This window comes from Medicago truncatula, chromosome 7 (assembly GCF_003473485.1).
Source record: "Medicago truncatula cultivar Jemalong A17 chromosome 7, MtrunA17r5.0-ANR, whole genome shotgun sequence".
Taxonomy (NCBI): Eukaryota; Viridiplantae; Streptophyta; class Magnoliopsida; order Fabales; family Fabaceae; genus Medicago; species Medicago truncatula.
Genome location: NC_053048.1, coordinates 11465495 through 11478582, shown reverse-complemented (window position 1 = coordinate 11478582; position 13088 = coordinate 11465495). Strand labels below are relative to the sequence as shown.

The window sequence follows — 13088 nt, the reverse complement described above, 5'->3', positions numbered from 1 at the left end:
ATATTCACTACAAAATTTCTTCTCATAAACCGCCACTATTACACATACACCACTATTTTAATAATTATCACAGGTTACTACCAACTTTCTTAATTACTCTCCATATTCAAAACTACTAAGACACCCTTAACCATAAAATTACCAAATTATCCTTAATTCTACTAAAACTCAATTAACCCAATAAATAAAACACACCAAAATAATTAAATAACTAATATAGCAATTAAGTAAATAAAATCCTAAAATCGGGTCTTTACAACTCTCCCTCCTAAAAGAGTTTTCGTCCTAAAAAATTACCTAAAGAAAACAACTCTGGATACGATTCCTTCATCTGACTCTCCAACTTCCAAGTTAAGCTCTCTCCCGTAGGTCCAATCCAAACCACCTTCAGTAAGACAATCTTTTTTCCCCTCAATCGCTTAACCTTGCGATCTTCAAATTAACCCTTACTTCCAAATCATCCACCTGAATCACATGTGACATGTCATACACATACTTCCACATTTAAGACACATAGAACAGACTTTGCAGATTTGACAACGACGGTGGTAACGCAATCCGATAAGCCACTTCTCCAATCCTTTCTACAATCTCATAAGAACCAACAAATCGAGGTGTCAAATTCCTTGACTTCAAACAACGCCCAACACTAGTCACATGGTTATGATGCAGTCGAAAACGTAAGCCAGCAAGTGCTAAACCTAGATTGAAAAAGAACAAGTTTGCAGGCGACAAACGTGTGAAAAAAGGGTTCCAGAATCCACCAGAAATTGATAAAACTCTCTAAAATATTATTGAGTGAATAAAAGTTGCCTCTTATGCTACAAATGTTAAGCTTAAATAGGGAAATAACAAAACCGTAATGGGCCGAAAATAACAAACTAAAACAAAAACATAAAATTACTAAAATTGAGTTGAACCAACTGACACGGTCGACAGCGTCGTCTAGCAAACACTAAACCTTGATAAAAAAGAAACAAGTTTGGAAGCGACAAACTTGTGGAAATAGGGTTCTAGAATCCACCAGAAAATTGAGAAAACTCTCTAAAATATTAGTGATTGATTAAAAGTTACCTTTTAGGCTACACCTGTTAAGCTTTAATAGGGAAATAACAAAACCCTAATGGGCCGAAAATAACAAACTAAAAAGAAAATTACTAAAATTGGGCTAAAATAAAAATACTATAAAATTACTATGGAAACCATCCTACATCAGTCTTCTCCCCTCTTAAGAACTTGCCCCCGAGTTCTCATTCTAATAAAGAACTTCCCATGCATGATGACTCCTATAATGAACAAGAGACTACCCTCTTGGATCTCATTGCTTCAACCAGTAGGACCTAGCTGGTGTAAACATATTCAAATAACCTACAGGATCCCATAGAGTGAATTTAAAAGATGGTTTGTTTTGAAAATGTAGAAGTTGCCTTTATGCCATTGAATAAATGTAGTACCATGCTAAATACTTTCTAGATCCATCATTTTAGCCTTGACTTTAATCCGGATACTAGATGACACATCCTTGAGTGGTGTGAATTTTTGTAAAGTAATGTAATCAGAGGGTGGGTCGATACTTGTAGCAACACATCAATCTAGTGGTTTCTTCGGCAGCGGCGGTGGTGATTGAAGATCTGATGGTTTTAGTGGCAGAGATGGCACCGACGGGAAAACATAGATCGATGATGACAGTTGTTTGACGGTATTCTCTATAAATGATGAATCATGATATGTTAATTTGTGAATGACTATGTGATGTTGGTAAAATGATGAATGATGGTTGATTCAGTAATGATATGTGATTAGAATGTTGAATAACTAGGCGTAAGTGAATGATCGTCTAAACTATGTTTTATTCTAAATGAAGAGATGTTGATTTTGTTGTGCCTATTATAACATGATGATAATGATGTGATAAATATGATGATGAGGTAATTATGTGAATAATATGATTGTTTTGATGATGATGAATTGTTGATGTATGGATGTATTAATTTGATGATACAATGATGGGTTGATGAAAGTGAGATATTATATAATGGTGTGCATTATATAATTATGGGTTTGCGGAGTTATGCATTGTCGAGTTTATACTTGAAGTCCATGCATTCATGAGTCTTGTAATCATGATGATGTAGGAATGAATCAGTAATATAATTCTGGTTGTATCCAAATAATCACGATGATGGGGGATCACTCGGCAATATACCGCCGATATACAAATGGTACCACATGCGTGTAGAGTCGTGTCTAGAACATTGCATGCATATGTATTGATATGAGAGTCATGTATTCAATTATGTGATTATATGTGATGATGTGTACATGACATTGTGAACATTTGGTGATATATGTGCACTTGTAATGATGGTGTTGAATTGTGAGTGATATGAATTAATTTGGTGATAAGGTGATGATGTAAAGACTTGATATATCTTGGATTTATAATTTGAGATTTGATGTGGCAATTTATGTGAGAATATTACTTGAGATATTGAATTGTTGAATATATGATATTTGTTGCCTTGAATCTATTCTAATTTTCATGATTTTCTATGTTGAGTATTTTTCACCCTTTTGCGGGTTTCTGCCAATGCTCTATTGTGTGGTGTAGACATACAGGATTGAGGACTCGTGATCGTCGTGAGTACCCGAAGATAGCTTGATGCTTCCTCACTTTTATGTTTGTTTTGGAGTCTAGTTGTAGGCTCTGATTTAGGACTTTGTCGGGATTTTGTTTATATTCATTTGTTGGATTATTTTTTAGAAAACCATGATGTGTATAATGATATACCTTGACATGTTGAGACAATGAGTTTATGTTATGAATCCACTGCGACTGTTTTTAACATTGTGATTATGAAAATGAATTATGCATGATTTTGGAATATTGAAGGCGTAACACCTTGAACCTTGTATTTATCTGTTGAATTATTATTAAATATCGCATGTGGGGGTTTGAGGGTGTTACACCTAGCCCCATCCAATGGATTTATCTACTCTCTCTCTCTCTCTCTCTCTCTCTCTCTCTCTCTCTCTCTCTCTCTCTCTCTCTCTCTCTCTCTCTCGTATTATAAAGGTTCAAATATATTATATTCACTAAGCGCATAATGATTCCTTAATGAATACTTTGCTTATGCTCGCTTTCACCTCACCATGCATACTTAGCGAATCATGATTTTCTCCATAAATCTTTATGAGACCCTGGCATAACTCTGGTGCGTATGATTGCCTTCCTTTAAACTGCATTGGTGCAATCATTGTCTTAAACCTATATAATTGTATAAAAACGGGACGTAATAGATTTCTGGCATATTTTACTATTATAAATGATTTTTTTTTTATCAAATTAGGGGGTTTTTATGATCGATTTTTTACAAAACAAATCGATAAGTGCTATGAAAAATAACAGTAATTTGCACTTATCAACTCTCCCCACCTTTTAACTTTGTTTGTCGTCAAACAAAAGTCCTAAAAAAGATACACGATTGAATGCAAAAAAGAAATGATTCACAAGGATTTTTAGTGAATCAATAAGTTTCTTTGAAATAAATTTGAGATGCGTGATTCAAAGGTTGAATTGTACAAGCAAGGCTTATGTTTACCACAAACTTGAAATAAAATGATTGAGTGTGAATTTTTTCAAAACACAAAATTCATGTCCTGCATTCCAAGTCAATATCACAATTAATAATGAATCACACCTAACACACTTCTCGTAAGTAAACAAGATTTATAAACAATCATGTGGGGAAACGGACAAAATATATATGATGTTTAAATTTTGTCAGACTTCGTTTGTAGCCAAAATTTAAACCAAGGTAACTTCTAGCCATAAAAATTAAAGATTATTTCATCTGCTTTACTAGCAATATATTTGGTTGCGATGATTAGAAGTTTGTTTTAGGGTAACAAAAATTATTTCCCCCTTCTTTTATTTTTGTACCCGAAGCATATGATGGTGCTTATCTAATGATGATTATTTAGTGGATGATTTATTTTGAAACAAGAGAAGATAAACTCTTCCTCAATTTTTGTCCGAGTTGATTTTAAAAAATGGGTGTGTCAAATTTTAATTTTTGTGCTCATGTGTCATGTCCTTCGTTAATATTTTCGATCCATGCTTGTTAGCGTTTGATCTGAAATAAAATTTTGATGCGAAACATTTTAGATATTTGAGATTTTTGTCAAGTGCCAAACTGTTATTTTTATGTTATGGGTAGTCTTGCAAATTTGCAATAAGGAGATCTATTGTTTGTACCGACTGGATTTTGGATAAAATGAACTCAAATTTTGGTGGGAGTTTTATGTTGGCCGGAACTGTCATGCGAATTTTCATCCATTTTTAAGATTTATAATGTAGAACTAAATTGACCATTGAGTCTGTGTCTCAAAAATATCGAAATGGACATATGGTTTGCGATATTCAGACTTAGATTCAATGAGTTATGATTTTTGCAAAATAAATGTTTTTCGTCGAACTCTTTGACTGGAAGAGCTACTTTTTTTTTATTCGAAATTGAAAAATATATTAAACACACATTACTCAATACCACAAGGAAAACAAAGCTTAGTTCATAGAGTCATAGATACATCTTGTAAATGTAAGGAGGCAACAAAAATAATGAACTACACAATTATTGTAGTAGATTATTATATTTTTGTAGTGTTGTTCTAGTTACCATATATTTTTAAAGACAAAAAAGCATTTTCGTTTGTTGAATATATTAAAATGAAAGAGAAATATAAATTGAAGTGTAATAAAAAAAACATATAACATATAAGTGTAACAATATTATGACTTAACTATTGAGGTAGTAACATATAAGTGTAATAAAGTGGTTGTTGAACAAAGCATTTATAGTGAAGTGTAATGAAAAACATATAAGTGTGACAATATTATGACTTAAATATAAAATTATACACGAATAAGTAAAATAAAACTATTTTCTAACTTAACTATTCAAGATATTTTGAAGACCACAAATTGAAGGACATAGAGATTTATCCAAAATTAAAAGAGAAAAATACAATCTAAACAATATTCTTTGTTTACTTATTTTAATTTGTGACAATCATCTTGGAGTATATAGCCACAAGGATAAGGTCGTGAAAATGGAATAAAAATAATATATTGTACCAAAAATAAAATCAAATTATTGGGTACCAACACAATTACTTAACATTTGCTCATAAAATTTTGCAACACAATCTTATGGTCACATCTCTCAAATGCACTCACATACGCCTACCTTTCTTTCGATGCTTAATATTTCAAATGTCGAACAAAATGACTTCTTAGGTGGATAGCACATATCCTCTGGACAATCAGAGTCGTAAATACATGTAGTAACGGCTGCGATAATAAAGTAATAGAAGGATGTTACTAAAAGGAAATAAAATATTATATATAAATTAATTAAGAAAATTGAGAATGATAAAAAAATGGAGTACTTTCAATGTGCATTGAAAAAACACATAGGGAAAGAAAGATAATCATAACACAAACAAACTTGACAATAACAGTCATATTTTCTCTCTTTTGCATGTAAGAAATAGAATATGGTGTTATCGCTTTATAATTTATAATGCTCTTCATCTTCTTAAATACATTAAAAACTTTGAAGCACTGATAGATATATAAAAAGAAACTTAATTAAATTATAATCATTATTCAATGTCTCTTAAGTACATCAAAGTGTTTTGTTTGTCTTTTTAGCCTATTTAGTAATGTTTTGTTTGTCTTTTTAATCTACTTAGTAAAGATCTCACATAAAAAAAATATTATTTAATGTGTTTTAAATACAACAAAGTATTGTGTTTGTCTTTTTAACACACTTAATAAAGAGGTCGCGTAAGTTACTTATTAATCATAATTATTCACTTTTTATTTATCATGTTTCCATTATTCTATAACCTATTATGACATAAAGGAAAAATGATAAAAGATGAATAATTTTCATAATTCATGTGTTCTATAGACTATAGCATAAAATAAACAAAATATGTTGATTATTTTTAAAGAATTTGTTTTAAATTTATTTTATAAAATTAAAACTATTTAGAGAAATGGTTTTTCGCTAGAAGCATATACGTTCGCAAGAAGCAGATAGACAATAAAAAGGGTTTTATAAGCAAGCTCTATGATCGTACCTAATCAGGTACGATAGCCTTTTATATGTTCGCAAGAAGCAGATATACAATAAAAAGGTTTCGTGCTCGTGAGGAACGTTAGATGGCCGTAGAGGTACTAACTTGTATGTGGGTGTATTTGTCTGTTTAGAAAGACAATGGAGATGAGCCTAATGATAAATGTTCATATAACTTTTACCTTTGCTCGTTGATTTGGTTCGCTAGTAATGTGATTGTTTAATTCCCTTGTCAGAGTTATTGTTGTTGGTCCTCTCAACATTTAAAGCGAGTGTCTCGAGGATGAGACCGAGGGAACATGACCCTTGTTCCCCTTAAGGGTTTATTTCAGCATTTCTTTTCGAGGTTCTATTGTAGCCATTAGTCTGATCCTGACGTTTTTAGTGTTTGTTGGATCATTTCCAAAATCGTTGGATGGTTCAAGAATTTAATCAGGACCATCGCTTTGCGTAGTGCGAATTAGGTTACTTGTGGAACATTGTATGGGATGGAAATATTAGGCTCTGAAACATTTTGAGGAGAGTATAAAAAGGTTGAGAGTGACTTTTTACTCTCCTTCAAACTTTTCCCTCTCTACATCCAAGTATAAGAGTTCATACGTTTCTCAAGATTCAACGGAGTTTACCAACTTCCTCCTTTCAACCTTTTTGTGTAGTGCATTTGCTTCATTTTCTCGTTATTACTTTTACTAGGTTGGTGTTTTTCCTCTTTTATTACTTCCTTTTTTATGTTTCCAATATTTGTACTAAAATGCATGCGGTTTTAGGATATAAGGCAGAAGTAAGGTAATTTGTAGCTGATAGAGGTGGTGGTTTGTGGTAGTTTTTTAGCATTTCTTGCGTAGAACGACAGTATGGACACCACAAAACTGTCTTTTGGTTTGTTAACTAATGTTTAATAGGAGATATAGCACAAGGGTTTTAACTAATAACCACCGTGAGTCGCGTGGCGCCTCCATGAGTGGTGGTACCATTTTTAGAAATGCAAACTTTTATTTTTATTTTTATATTTATTCTTCGTGAGGACGATCTGACTCTTGCTCGCTGAAATCGAACTAATTGGAGAAGGAAGAGTTGATTCAAATGTCGAATCCACTTTTTTGCCTCTTTCCCTTTCAGGTTTGATATGGATAACAAACATAATTGGATGCCTCCTAGAAAGGGGATGAACCCTAAAGCAGTGGAAGAAGTTATTCAGCATTTTTGTGGATTCCATTTGGAGAATCAAGGATAGATACCTCCTTGTTAGGCCAAAGAACGATGGCACCTCGAACAACATTTTGAAGGCGGAGAGTCACGTTCAGGAGGATGGCACTCTAGTCCCTAAACATGTTCCCTCTTTCCCTCTGTACTGGTGTAAAGACCACTTTAGACTATTGTCGACAAGAATGGGAATGTTATGCATGACTATGAAGGTAACTTCTGTACCCAGGAGTGTCACATTAATACCCTTGCTCTTGTGAAGTCATCAGATTTTAAGGGCTAGTTAGATTATTTTTGTTTTACTTTTATGCCTGCACTTGACTGTTGGTGGCTTACTTATTCCTTTCGAATTTTTTGCTCCCAGGTTCCATGATAGATTTACAAGAAACTATCAGGAGGTTGAGCAAGAATGGATCCCAAAATCCAGCTAGGGTCAAGAAGAGGGACCCTTAAAGTCTCAACACCCTGCTCTCAGGTACTATGGGTTCGTCTTCCCTTGTGGTCTCCCTGACCAACACATCAACACAGGTTGAACAACTAGTGTACTTGCAGTAGATGACGATCAAAATGAATGGATCCCTCACCATGATTTTAACAATGGTGTGGCCAGAGTAAAGGAGATTTATCTACTACCGGGATCCACTTTTTGAAGGAAAGTATAGATGGAAAGTTCTGACCAAATAGATCAAGGCTGAAGGCGAGGGATAAGATGACCAGCCATAGATGCCCATGTAATTTTTCTTTTTCTTATGGGATTTGTAATATTTGATGTAACCGGGCGTAATGCTCATAACATTGTGTGGCTTACACCTATTTTTGTACAATCTAAATATTTTGTTCTTTTACGTTCCATTTGCTTTGTATTTATAGCACTTTAAAGCGCTATAAAATCTGCCGCTATTGTAAGTGTACCCATTTTAATAGCACATTTAAAGTGTTATTATAACCCAGGTTTTTGATAGTGTTTTCTTCAAAGGGCTATTGTAGTATGCATTTTGGCGCTTTCAAAAAGGTATTTTAAACAGGATCCATGCCAGTGTTTAATATCGTTTCCTTTAAAAGTGCTATAATAAGATGTATTTTTTCATAGTGTTTTCTCTACAAAGTGATGGTTGGATTAAGCAAGTGTACCAAATCGTTTACTAAGTAATAAATTGATAAGTAGAGTATTGTATCCACAGGGATTGTCGTTTCGTGTAAACAATTTGCGTTACTTATTTTTTAACGATAAAATAAAAAGAGAGTTGAGGGTTAAAAAATTGCAATTTTTATTTGTTTGCAACAGAGAAAGTTACTTGTTTTGATTTTAGAAATGTTAGCAGTGGTTAGGATTCAAATACCCAAAAAAAAAAAAATTGAATTTAGTTATTCTAAGTAGGCTATCTAAGTGATGAGTCCGTCGGGACGATATCCTTACGTGCTCTTACTCTCTCGGTTGATTTCGGTCTATCCCTCCGCCTGTTGAGTTGCACCTACTGGTCACATGGTGATCTTATGTGTGGGGTCTTACTCCCTCAACTGTAACACCCCGTTACCCAAAACAATTAAATAATAAATAATCATACATCATAGTATTTCCAAAACGGCATGTCACACTACTTTTCAAAATTTCTTAAATAGATTATAAAACAATTTAATGAATCAATAACTTAATAGTTTCACCAAAACCTTGCAGCGGAATATTTTCAACATATTAATTCTCCAATAATTAAATCTTGGCATAAAAGCCTTAACATCATAAATTCAACAACCATAGGGCTACATAAGCAATATTCAAAAATTGATACATAGGAATAAAGGTAACATTAAATCCCATCCCACGTATCAGAGCCCTAGACACTTTGAGCCACCACCTACTACTCAGGATCACCTGCAAGTTACCCATAGGAAGGGCAACATTTTCAAGCAGAAGGGGTGAGATTCACAACAAAAATATAGATAAATAATTCATCAATTTGAATCTAACACCCTATCATATAAATAATTCATCAACATATATAATGTCATCATTAACATCATCAACAACATTCGGTAATTAAAACCAATAACTGCAACTCATGCAACACTCGAAACCTCCACTAAGACTCCTCTACAATGCATGTGGTACCATAATCAGGGCCGAAGCCCTCACCGCTATTTGAATGGTTAAAGCATTCATTTTCAGGACATAAGTCCTCACCGCTTAACACCGCTTTGAACAACTAGTGTTCCACCGCTTTGAACGACAAGGCGTTCCAGGGCCGAAGCCCTCCCACTTTTATGCTTCTGCAACTAACTCCACTGGTGTATATCTACATACAACTCCAACAATGCACATGTATTTATCTGACTCACCACTCCTTAATGCAACATCATGTATAACTTAATTAAATAGAGCATACATCCCAGTCGACAACAAACCATTATAACCAATTCAATCATTCTAGAAAATGCACAATTTAATCATAATCATGCTTTAACACCAATACCAATCAACATTAATCAATTAAACACAAACAGCTCAGAAAACTGGGCAACTCGTCTCGCGAGTACTTCTACTCACTATGGCGAGCACAAGAAAAAGGCTGCTCGCCGTGGCGAACTCAAGGCGAACTCAAAACAGGTGCTCTCGGGAGTTTTGACATTTTTCTCACTAAAATCTCATTTTTAGGTTCCCTACTCCTCTTTTTAATCTGAAAATTGTCCCAGACCTCTCTAAAATCATCTAGGTACTTAAAACTATCCATTTTACAACTTATAACAACACTTCAAAAATCATGATCTCACAGGCACTTGCTCGCCGTGGCGAGTGGTTCTGCTCGCGAGGCGAGCCATGAAGTTGCTCACTCGCGAGGCGGGAAGGTCTACTCGCCTAGGCGAGCGATGAATATCAGCACGACCAGAACCCAAAATCCCAATTTTCTCAATTTCACTCCCCAAATCAGTTTACAGATACAATACTAAGTGCTGAATGCAACCAGAACCTATTTCTAACATCAGAATCACAATCTCTACTCTCAAAACCCACTAATTCAACATAAACCTAGAATTCCCAATTTCTACTAAAACCTGTTAAACTCAAAATCAGAATTCAGAATCTATACAATTGCAGTAAACCTCACCCCTACCTTAGAATTGCAGAAAAATATGCACAGCAACTTGGTTCTTGGCTCTACTGGCTCTTCTCTCCCTTTTCTCCCAAAAGTTGATTTTCACGTAAAAACGTTTTCTGACTTTTCTCTTTTCTTAACTCCCAAAAAGTAACTTCCCTTTCTTTTCATTAAACTCCCCTTAATTCTATTAAATATTAATTAACTCCCCACACTCCAAAATAATATTAATTTCCCACTTATTCTAATTATTATTAAAATAAACCTTATAATAAAATACAACACACCACATAAATCACCAATATTATTTAAAATCATATAAAAGACTCTAGATAAATCCAAAATAAATAAATTAACGACTAGGGCGTTACATCAGGGGTGATTGAAACATAGACTTAAGTTAGCGTTCCTAAATTTCTAAAGGTACGGTGACCTGTGTTCCTAAAAAAGTTTTCCCATTTACGAATATTTGGAGTACATAACACACTCTCCTTATCAGTAGTTCTACAAACGGGAAGCCCTATCAGCGTATACCTTACCAAGGTGCGAGGAGAATGGAGTAACTGGGCTGATTTAAGTCATGAAGTCGCTTGTTTCCTTAATTACTAACTAGTTACCTCATAGGTTCCTGTTCATAAAAAAGTTACCTCATAGGTTAAGCAGATTTTACTTAATATTAGTTATGTCACGTCCTAAGTACTTAATACTAGGGTCAACTCGCTTTCGGTATCTTTCATCAATTACTAACTAATTACTTCCTAGATAGACATATATAAATATCACGATATAAATATAAATATTAGACCTTGTCACTACCTAAGTTCCTAAACTAGGGTTGCGCTCCGGAGGAGACAAATCTTACGCACTCGGCACTATAGTAAAACTAAATAACAAACATAAAATAACTAAATAAACAACTATAAACTAAATAATTATCCAACAAATAAAATAAAGGTTCATCTTAGAACCCTATCCTAAAATAGGGGTGTTCAAAAATGATCCAACCCAAAAGTAAAACCGCTAACCGAACCAAACCAAACCGAAAACCGCAAAAATCGCATTTGGTTCATCTACGAAGAATGCTTCTAATGTTGATGATCCTAATGCTGGAGATCCAGATAAAGGAAAACCTTGTAGGCCTAAATCTTAGGTTTGGGAGCATTTTACAAAAGAAAATGGTCGGGCTGAGTGTAAGTGGTGTGAAAATGTATCTTATGCTGCCGATTCACACAAAGATGGAACCACCAATTTAGCAACTCATTTACAAAAACAATGTAAAAAATTTCCCAAACATCTTAATCCTAACCAAACCACACTCAACCATCAAGATAGTAAAGGAACCAGTAGTAGTAGTAATACAATTGTTGCTGTCCATTTTGACGTTGATGTGTGTAGTCAAGCTTTAGCTAGAACGATAATTTTGGATGAGTTGCCTTTTTCATTTGTTGAAAATGAAGGATTTCGTTATTTTATGAGTGTTTCACAACCTAGACTTCCACTTTCGGGAAGGATTGCAATTGCTAGGGACTGTTTGAACCTTTACACTATTGAGAAACATAAACTATGATCTAAGCAAAACATTAATTATATGGTTCTTACCGCAAATTTCATTGATCAAGATTGGAGGAGGATGCATAAAAGAATTCTTGTTTTTTGTCCAATTACATCTCATAGGGAGGAGGTAATTGGAAAAAAAGATTGAGAAGTGTTTAGAGGGTTGTGTGATATATAAAATTTTCACCATCACTGTTGATAATGCTAGTTCAAATGATCTTGCTATCCCTTAATGGAGGATTAAGTTCTAGTTTATTAATTAGTGATTGAATAAGTATTATGATAAGACAGCTGCTGATTCTTTGTGTGATAAGGTAAGAGAAGCTTTAAACAATATGTTTGAAAGCTATAATCCTCGTCCTAATTTTGACATCTTGAACTGGTGGAAGGTGAATTCCATCAAATACCTACTCTTGGTCTAATAGCTAGAGATATATTGGCTATGCCAACGTCAAATGTTGCTTCAGAGTCTGCTTTTAGCACCGGGGGATAGGCCAAGAGTAGGTATTTGGTGGATCTCTCCTACACCACACAGTGATGATGATTATATTTTATTCAATTTCAAATGTTTATTATGTCTAACTTTTGTTATATTTGATACATTCTTAGAAGGTTAAAATATGCTTTTGGTCCCTGCAAATATAGCGAGTTTGAATTTTGGTCCCTGGTAAAAAAAAAAATTGAATTCTATCCCTGCAAAATTTTTTGTTTTTTAAAATAGTCTCTGAGCCCAAAAACTTGATGATTTGGCACCATTTTGCATAGGTGTCACTTGCTCATCGTACATATGTTGATAGATGTACTTAAAAAAATAAAGAAATGCTATGTTCTTGGTAAAAAAAAAATTAGGGTGAGGGAATGATGCCCTAGTCCAAAGTAGAGAAGACCTTCGGGCTCAAAGAGCACTTACAAAGGTATTTACATTTACCTCCCTCCAAAGGCACTAATGGGGCTCGAACCCGGGTTCTCTCAGATTCAAGACCTGTCACTTTACCACTAGACCAAACCTTTGGAGTTAAAGAAATGGTATGTTCGATTTTTCATTCTTTCTTAAATCTTTTTATTTGTTTTTAAATCAATTGATCTGACCAACAAA

At 34.0% G+C, this 13088-nt stretch overlaps 2 long non-coding RNA genes across 2 annotated transcripts; one reads left to right on the top strand and one right to left on the bottom strand.

Annotated features, from left to right (window-relative positions):
- Nucleotides 1–4968: 4968 nt before the first annotated feature.
- On the bottom strand, nt 4969–5611 carry LOC11445664 (uncharacterized). Its single transcript, XR_003006963.2, has 2 exons — nt 5452–5611; nt 4969–5353 (listed from the first exon to the last, which is right to left on the bottom strand). It is a non-coding gene; the product is annotated as an uncharacterized lncRNA (long non-coding RNA).
- Nucleotides 5612–5946: 335 nt separating this feature from the next.
- Nucleotides 5947–8212, top strand: LOC112416438 (uncharacterized). The gene is made up of 2 exons (XR_003006916.2): nt 5947–7561; nt 7714–8212. It is a non-coding gene; the product is annotated as an uncharacterized lncRNA (long non-coding RNA).
- Nucleotides 8213–13088: the final 4876 nt, after the last annotated feature.